The following is a 9,328-nucleotide window of genomic DNA, read 5'->3' as shown; positions in this document are numbered from 1 at the left end:
TTCCACATTTGATCCTATTCTGCCTTCATGATTGGTTTCACACTTTTCAGTATCATCATCGATAAGAAGACATTAATGTAAATTTAAGATATTCCATCTACTTTACTCGATTACATATGTTTTACTAGATTGGCATTTTTTATTTATATGAAAATGACTTTGCTAGGAAAAAAGAAAAGCGATCATTCTCGCATGGCAATGAATTTCATCCCGGCCTCTATATATATTCATATATAGCCACTTGGGCTAAGTCCTCTCTCTCTCTCTCTCTCTCTAAAAGAATACAAACATGTTGCCTGAGAGCCTGACCACTGGGAAATTCAAACCACCAACCATTGTCTTTAGAATGCTCAAACTCAAATCTCCTCCTCGATCATCCAAACACGTCTTCTCGTTCCAAGACGTCGACTCGCGTGACGAAGCCGGTGATGAGTTCTACTCACACATACCGAAGGGTTACCTCGCCGTCTACGTTGGAAAGGAAGCGAGGAGATTCGTGATCCCCCTCAGCTACCTAAGCCACAGCATTTTCAAGGCCTTACTGAAGAAGGCAGAAGAAGAGTTCGGCTTCTCAAGCAATGGAGGGATCAAACTTCCCTGTGAATCCATTCTCTTCGAGCACATTCTGTGGTTGCTCAAGAACAAAGACCCCATGGTTGAGAATCTCCAGGTGGAGGAGCTCTTGAGATTTTACTACAATGAAGATAGTGAATGCCCGAACTAAATTGCATTTTTTTTCTTTCTTGTGGGTTCTGTAGTTGTGCACATACAAGAGGTCTCCACTGTTTTCCTTTGTTGCTACTTGATTTTATAGGGAGAGGGGAGGATTATGTACACCATTCGGTGGTGGTGTTTGAGCATCCTTCATTGTTCTTCCTTTTTGCTGGAATCTTTAATGAAATTTCAACATTGACTGTTCTCCCTAAAAAAGAAAAGTCTCTGCATTTTTTTCTTTCACTTAAAAAGAAATCTCGTCGATTACCAATTCGAGCATGATATAGTTCTTACATACCAATTCAGCAGCTCCCTCCATTCGTTCATTTTCACAAACGAATGGAGGGAGCTACGGAAACCTACAAGTAACCCACGAGTGAAGCATCTCTGTATGAAGTAGTTCTCTTTTGTACAGTGTGCAGAGAGTTGTTGAGGTCCTTGTGGGAGACCAGATCCGAAGATCTTACAATGTGTTGTCTATTAAGGAGAAAAAATAAATGAGAAATTATCATACTGTCCTATAAAAAAAGCGCATTCTGGCAAAAACCCACACATATTTCCAAAATCCTCTCCATGTCCAAAATCATTGATTATCGACTTCTTATAACCATTTTACCCTTTACAACTTATTTGCATAGACTTTTGACTTTCACACAAATATATTGTGAACATTCTAATATAGTTAAAATTGCTGAAGAGTTTCACAACATCTTTGTAGATTCACAATATATTTACATAGTCCTCCTAACATTCACGCAAATATGTTGTGAACCTCTCAATATATATAGTTAAAATTATTAAAAAGATTTACAACAAATTTGCGCGAACCTCCCGAAGTTTGCACAAATATATTGCATACCTCTAAATATGGTCAAAATCATCTAGGAGATTAACAATATATTTGTGTGGATCTCCTCACGTTCACACAAATATATGATAAACTTCTGAATATTGTTAAAATTACCGAAGAGATTTACAATATATTTATACGAACCTCTTTGCGTTCGCACAAATATTTTAAAATTACCAAAAAGATTCACAATATATTTATGTGAACCTCGTCATGTTCGTACAAATATGTTGCAAACCTCCAAATATGGTTAAAATCAATCACATGATAGTTACACATATTTATGTGGGTCTGTCGACCTTTGCACAAATATCTTGCGAACCTACGAAAGATTAGAAACAATCAAGAGTTTCACGTGATATTTGTACGAACCTACTGACATTCACACAATTATCTTGCAAACTTTTGAAAGATTAAAATCAAACTAAGGATATATAAATTGTCCATTCGATATTCACACAAAATATCAAGACATCTTATAATCACATGACTTCATACTCATATAAATACTTATATTTTTTTGTGTGACTATGTTGTGAATCTTTTCGATGATTTTAACCATATTCGGAGGTTCGCAACATATTTATAAGAAAGTTTGCACAAATATATTATGAATCTCCTAAGTGATTTTAACCATAGTCGGAGGTTTGCAACATATTATAGAGAATGTGAGAAGGTTCACACAAATATGTTACGAACATCCAAATATGGTTAAAATCACTAAAGAGATTCACAATATATTTGTGCGAACGTGTAGAGACTGCACAAATATATTATGAGTCTCCTCAATGATTTTAACCATATTTGGAGGTTCATAACATATTTGTGTGAACGTGAAGATGACCGTGAAAATATATTATGAATTTTCTCGGTGATTTTAACCATATTTGAAAGTTTGCAATATATTTGTGTGAACTTGAGGAGGTTTGTACAAATATATTGTGAATCTCTCGGATAATTTTAACTATATTAAGAGGTTCTCAACATATTTGTGTGAATGTTAAGAGGTTCACACAAATATGTTGCCAAGGGTAAAATGATCTTAAAAAACCAAGAGTCATTGATTTTGGACATGCATAAAATTTTAGCATATTTATGGTTTTTTGGGAAAATGTACTATTTTTATACGACTGCACAATCATTTTTCATAAAACAAAACCATGTCCACCTCTCCCATAACCTAAACTAGCATTTGAGACAGGGATGGCTCAGAAAAAATCTTTGGTCATTTCGATGTAGAGAGAGAGAGAGAGAGAGAGAGAGATTCACAGCAAGTTGACTAGTTTCAAGTTTTTATGTGCTTTTGAAGGTTCATGTCCTCAAGAAATGTTTCTACTTTCTGATTTTCAGATCACAAATGTAGTCACACATCATATATCTATAGTAAAAGGATAAACATTTGCTCAATCTGGTTGGGAAATCATAGGTGCATCTGGTATCTACTCAATCTGACCTCATAGATGTTTTAAAAATGTGTTATTTGCTAGGAAACACCCCTGGGTCATAATTTTCAACGTCAAATATGAGTTTTTTATTCATCAAATCTTGGTACATGGGCTGTTGGTTTTTGAAGTCCTTCAAAGACCTACTTACAAGTTGCAAATACATGATCTAAAACCTATTTTCAGTTAAACATAAAAGTTAGATCCATAAAAAAATTGCAAAAAAGTTGAAAAAAGTGGTGGTTTCTACTAAATTGTATGTAGAAACAACTGTAGCAAATATTTATCCAAACACGTGCCAAAAATATTACCATTAGTACCATCACCACCAAGATCTAGAAGATATTGGCCACCAATAGGTGGGGAATTTCGCATGAGTCTTGAGAAAAGCTTCATAAAGACTATTGGCTTAAGGATTTGGGCTTCAAACTTACCTTCATTAGTTTTTTTTAGTTGGGATGCTTCAGTTTTTCAAACCTTTTCCTTAAAAGTTAACATGACCAAACCGGGTCACCGGATTGACCCGTTGAGTCACAAGTTAGGCATTGCACAGTTGATTCTCAAGTCATTACTGACTTAATGATTGTCTTCTTCTCCAACCTACCGAATAGAAAAAAAGAAAGATGAAAACACCAGGAAGCAGAATTTTCTTCCAAGCACTTTTATCATTGTTTTGTGGACCTAGAGAAAATGCCTAACTGCTTTCAATTAAGCTGCAAATATGGTTGTTGGACCGGCTACCGTTTCACCGTATCCAGGGCAGATCAGAAGCAATCAATTTGATAGGAATTGATCCTTACATTGTATTTTTTGACAAAAAAAGATATTTAAATAAAAATTTGCATTTTTTGACAAAAAGTATATGATATTTAAATAAAAAATTTGCATTTTCATAGCTGGTGATTATTGAATCGCTAGAAAATCTTGCATGAGTAAGATTTTGATGATTTAAACACTGATATTTAGTAACACTACAAGAAAAATGCGGATTAGCGACATACGCTATTCATCGTTAATTCATCGCTAATGTGTTTAGCGACGGATTAACGACAAAAATAAGTCGTCACATAATCTTGGTTGCTAAAATGCGACAAAATTTATTTGTCCCCAATTCATCGTTAATTAGCGACAAATAATTTCGGTCGCTAATCTGTTGGTAAATAAGGACTGATTTGGTTTTGTGAAGGAATGTATTCCGTCGCTAAAATTAAATGATAAATACGTACCCGTCGCTAATGTCTGTCGCTAATGTCCATCACCAATTGAGTGAGGGATTAGAAACAGATTAAATTCGATCACAAAACATCGACCGATTTAAATTGGCGACGCATAATATCTGTCGCAAATCCATCACAAATTTTAAAAAAAAATTAAATTCTTTTTTTTTGAAATATGAATATAGAGAAAAATTTCTCATTGTACAATTTATATAACTTGTGTATAAAAAATAAAGTACATATAAAAAATACATATACAAAGTAGGTGAAACAAATTTAACACAAGTTATAAGTTACACTACAGTCCTTGCCAAGTTCTAATTAGTTACAAGTACGTAAAACAAATTAAACAAATGAATCTAATCCTCACCAAGATTCAGGGCATCATCCTCTTCATTGTCTCGATCTGCCCTTCCATCCATGCCTCTATCAGCTCCTCTACGTTGATCATCTCCAGCATCCTACAAGAGAACCGAAATGTTAGTATTGATAAACAAAATATAATGAAATAAATTATATGTAATGCACCTAGTCTAATGCAATCAAAGTAAATGGCTGAATGACACATAGACTAACAATAAAGTGAAGGACAATAACAGAATTCAGATATGTGTTCTAAGAATGACAAAAAAAATTCATAGTGATTCAATCATGCAGATATGTATTCTAAGGTTGTCAAAAAAATGTCACAGTGATTCACACATGCATATAATGTTTATAAGGTTGTCAGATAAATGTGTTATGTATCACAATTATGCATATATGTGTTATGAGGCAGTAAAAAAACTTTCATAGTGATGAAATCATACTTACATGTGTTCTAAGGTTGTAAAAAAACTTTCATAGTGATTCAATCATGCATATATGTGTTCTAAGGCAGTAAATTTTTTTTATAATGATTCAATCATGCATATATGTGTTTTGAGGCAGTAAAACAATTTCATAGTGATGAAATCATGCTTATATGTGTTTTAAGGTTGTCAAAAAACTTTCATAGTGATTCAATCATGCATATATGTGTTCTAAGGTTATCAAAAAACTTTTATATTGATTCAATCATGCATATATGTGTTATAAGGCAATAAAAAAACTTTTATATATGTTAATATAATGCTCATATGTGTTCTAAGGTTGTCAAAAATCTTTCATAGTGATTCAAACATGCTTATATGTGTTCTAAGGCAGTCAAAAGACTTTCATAGTTATTCAATCATGCATATATGTGTTTTAAAGTTGTCAAAAAACTTTCATATTGATTCAATCATGCATATATGTGTTATAAGACAGTAAAAAAATTTTCATATATGCTAATATCATGCTCATATGTGTTCTAAAGTTGTCATAGTGATGAAAGAATGTTTGTATGTGTTCTAAGGTTGTCAAAAAACTTTCATAGTGATTTAATCATGCATATATGTATTGTAAGGTAGTCAAAAAATTTTATAGTGATGAAATCATGCTTATATGTGTTCAATCATGCATATACTAGCTTGAAATCTAACGACATTAAACAAATTACATGAATCTTTATACCTGACGGGCACCGAAGCTCATGTTGAATTCAGACAAAGTTTTTCTGTGCCCGAAAAAACTTGCACAACTCATTATGGACAAGGTTGGTAATGACTTCATGTAAAAAGTCACACATTTTATCCTCAAGATGCTGACAGACACCATCCCAAGATATAACAAGGTCAATCGGACGGTGGGAGTTGATGTTGGTGGGAGAACCCTGAGAGCCCTGGCTGCAGGAGGCAACAACTGGTGTGGTGTTCATGTTACTCCCAAACCCGAACACACGACCCTTTTTGGGTTCACCGGTTATAGTCACCCATGCTGCAGGATCAAAAGGCGGATGATGAGTGGAGTCATCACCATATCGCTCTACCATCTGCTGCTCGTATGACTCCTACAAAGTAATGATTACAATATGAATTAATAATTAAGAATTACAATGTTTATGATAATGTAATTCATAATAACTTGTATATTACAATATTTATTAATATAATAAATACATACTGATGCCGCTCTCGCCTTCTCTGATACAAACTCTCTCATGCTCTTACGTTTATGTGTTTCAACAAATACATCCTTGTAAGGCACAATGCCTCCTTTTTCTGCTTCTCACAAGGTTAAATGATAAAAAAATCAATTAAAAAGTATGCAAAAATACTTATAAATTTGACTATATATATATTGATGAGTTAACATTTTCTTCTGGTGGCTCCCAAAAGTTCTAGATCCACCTGTGTGTAGATGGGCATCAGGCATCTTCGCTCGGTTTTGTGCAGCCTTTGCTGAGCGATTTTGAAATTCATTTCTCGCCCACTTGTCGCACATTCCCTCTCAATAATCTCTTCTGATAGTAGAAGGGCCATGACCCTTCCACTGCAGTGGATAATCTATCCCACCAGCTGCTTTTATTGTTGCAGTCTTCATATTATGCAACATGTTGGCAAATCGATTGGCAGCCACCTTTTGCCACACTACCATCGCGTCCTTCTCCATGTTCGTAGTCGCGAAGCGATGCAAAACCTATAAATATTTTCAGAAAGTTAACACGCATGATTATAAAAAAAAATTAAATATGAAACACATTAGTTATGATAAATGATTGCATACCATGAATGAAGACAATAATTTGTCCAACACCTCCTTCGGGTACTCTTTCAATTGAGCGATTGGTCTTGAAAGATGTTGCGGTAGTGACATCCTAATTTTTTATACTACTTCTTGTGGCTTGAACCTCGCGTTGCACATGAATTGATACACATTAACAATCGACTGTCAATATACATTATTTATAAGATAAGCATTGGATAAGTGATAATGAAATACTTACGGTCGACTATCGATATACACTATTTGAATGAGTCATCGTGTGTCAGACTGAGAAGTCCCTGCATCTGGCGTTATCTCGTGACGTGTATGAATAAATGATGTAGGTGGGTCATGTACATGTGAAACATCACCTATAGAAAATTGAGTTAGAAATTCATACAATGCACATTTAAACTAATCAAGTATATAATTAGTTAAATGATATACCTATCGAAACAACCCGTGAAGATGAAGGCTGAAACTGCCTACCACTGGGTGCTCGACCACTGTGACCTCTACGAACCATATTCTAACAAATAAAAATTTACTATTCGTGAACTTGTTTATCTACAAACTAACTCAGAAAAGGACACCTATTTATAAGCAACACCTTTACATGAAAATAGGAAGTCCAAGCTTAAAAGTAGGAACACAACTCACATACATTACTCTTTTGGGTTTTCTAGACTCTACCAAAAAGCAAATCCCTACATGCTTGGACTCTATACTACGTGGGCTTGGAGTGCTCTTCAAGCTTCAATCGTGAGCATTGGATGCTCTTACCCATTATCTTCTACCTTAAGCACCAACTTAACGTGGGCATTGAATGCTTTTTTCCACAACCTTGAACATTAACCACCAAAAAATTCATCTCATTCTGGGAGGTAATTGGTGAGACAGCATCCTCGCTCTAACCGCAACCTGACTTTCATTGTTTTTATGTATCTTTAGGACCTGCTCTATCACTAGAGTAATTGCTTCTCTGAGCAGTTGGTTAATATTTTTCTGTCCTAAAAAATTTGGTGGTTTCTTAATCTCCATAAAGTCCATACCCCCACCTGAAAAGTCTACTTTAAGCTCCGTGTTGTTGAGGGATATGTGAATTGGATTAAAGCCCACGATGTGAGATCGCGCACCATGTCACCTGATGGTTTCCATCTGGTGTCAAACAACAAGGTAACTGCTCGCCATATGACAATTGCTACTGAACATTGCAGGAATACATGGCTGGAGTCTTCATATGCCTTTTTCACACAGCTCACAGCGGCTTGGTAGTTGCTGTCCTCTTTTTCTCATTCGGTCCAAGGTTAATACCCTATCTTCAATTGCCCATCTCATAGTTATCTTAGCCCGAGGGAAATTTACTTCATCCATGTCAACTTAAAGACCTGATTTTCTGATCCCTCTTCCTAACAGCCTCCCATGCTGAAGCTATAGAGAATGTCTTGTTTTTCTGTCATAGCAGCTTATCCAATGTTCTGGATTCCACTGTTGGCTGTTAACGCTGTTTATGATCTCCTCATGAACTCTCATTACGGATTCCTTGTATTGGCATTGCAGGTGGGTGTTGGGTTCGATTTGATCACAGATTTTGATGCCCCACAGGCAATGATACATAAACACTTTAGTATTCTGCGGCAGTGCATTGATCAAGGGTCCCATATGAACCCACAGATCTAAGCAGAATTCAATCCGGTCTCCTCTTCCTACCTCCCATATGATATGCTCGAGAACTGCAGCGGTGGAGTGGGCCTGATAAGTTCATAACATGTAAGAAGGGCAATCAAGTATTGAATAAGAATTTCAAATGTCTAAAATATTTTCCACGGTTATGACTCGGGAGGTTAACTCAAGATCAAAAACTCACAGCGATATCAGGAATTTCGCAAAAAATACTACTTAACATGAAATTTCAGGCAAATTGCGGGTCTGTATCAGGAAACTACCTTTTCTCTTTCAATAAAAGAAATCTGGTTGATTGCCACTTCGAGCATGGCACAATTCTTTTTTGATATTTACATGGAGAAACCGCACCAGGATCAGAGACCTAGCTGTGTTGGCTCTGCCTGCCGTACGATCACTCTCCTGGCATGACTTAATTCTTAGATCACTTGTTTTGAACAAAATTTTCTCAGTTGAACAAATGATGGGAGCTTGGAAACCTCTACATGGATGCACACGAGCCCGGCTTGAGCTGAACTTGGCATGTACAAGCTCCGCTCGCCCAGAAAGCTCACTGTATAGGCTCAGCTCGAGCTCAGCCCAAGCCTGAACCGCTGGTGTTCAATTTCCGCTCATGCTGAGTAACGAGCCAAGCTCGGCTCGGTTTAACAAGCTCGTTCTGAGCTACGGGCATGCACCAGCTGGCCCGGGCTCGGTCAGTTGTTTGGGTCTGAAAACCCTCAGTTTGAGGTCTGATGAAAGGAGAAATCTAGATACTGAGATTTTCGGCACTGATCACCAGGCATCGTAAACTTAACAAAAGAAACATTCGAGATGTA

At 36.0% G+C, this 9,328-nt stretch overlaps 1 pseudogene; it reads left to right on the top strand.

Moving 5' to 3' along the window:
• The first annotated feature begins 289 nt into the window (after positions 1-289).
• Positions 290-724, top strand: LOC149812309 (indole-3-acetic acid-induced protein ARG7 pseudogene; annotated as a pseudogene).
• Positions 725-9,328: the final 8,604 nt, after the last annotated feature.

This window comes from Nuphar pumila, chromosome 17 (assembly GCF_984573655.1).
Source record: "Nuphar pumila chromosome 17, dmNupPumi1.hap1.1, whole genome shotgun sequence".
NCBI lineage: Eukaryota > Viridiplantae > Streptophyta > Magnoliopsida > Nymphaeales > Nymphaeaceae > Nuphar > Nuphar pumila.
Note: the sequence above shows the minus strand (reverse complement) of the source record. Positions and strands in the feature narration are given on the sequence as shown.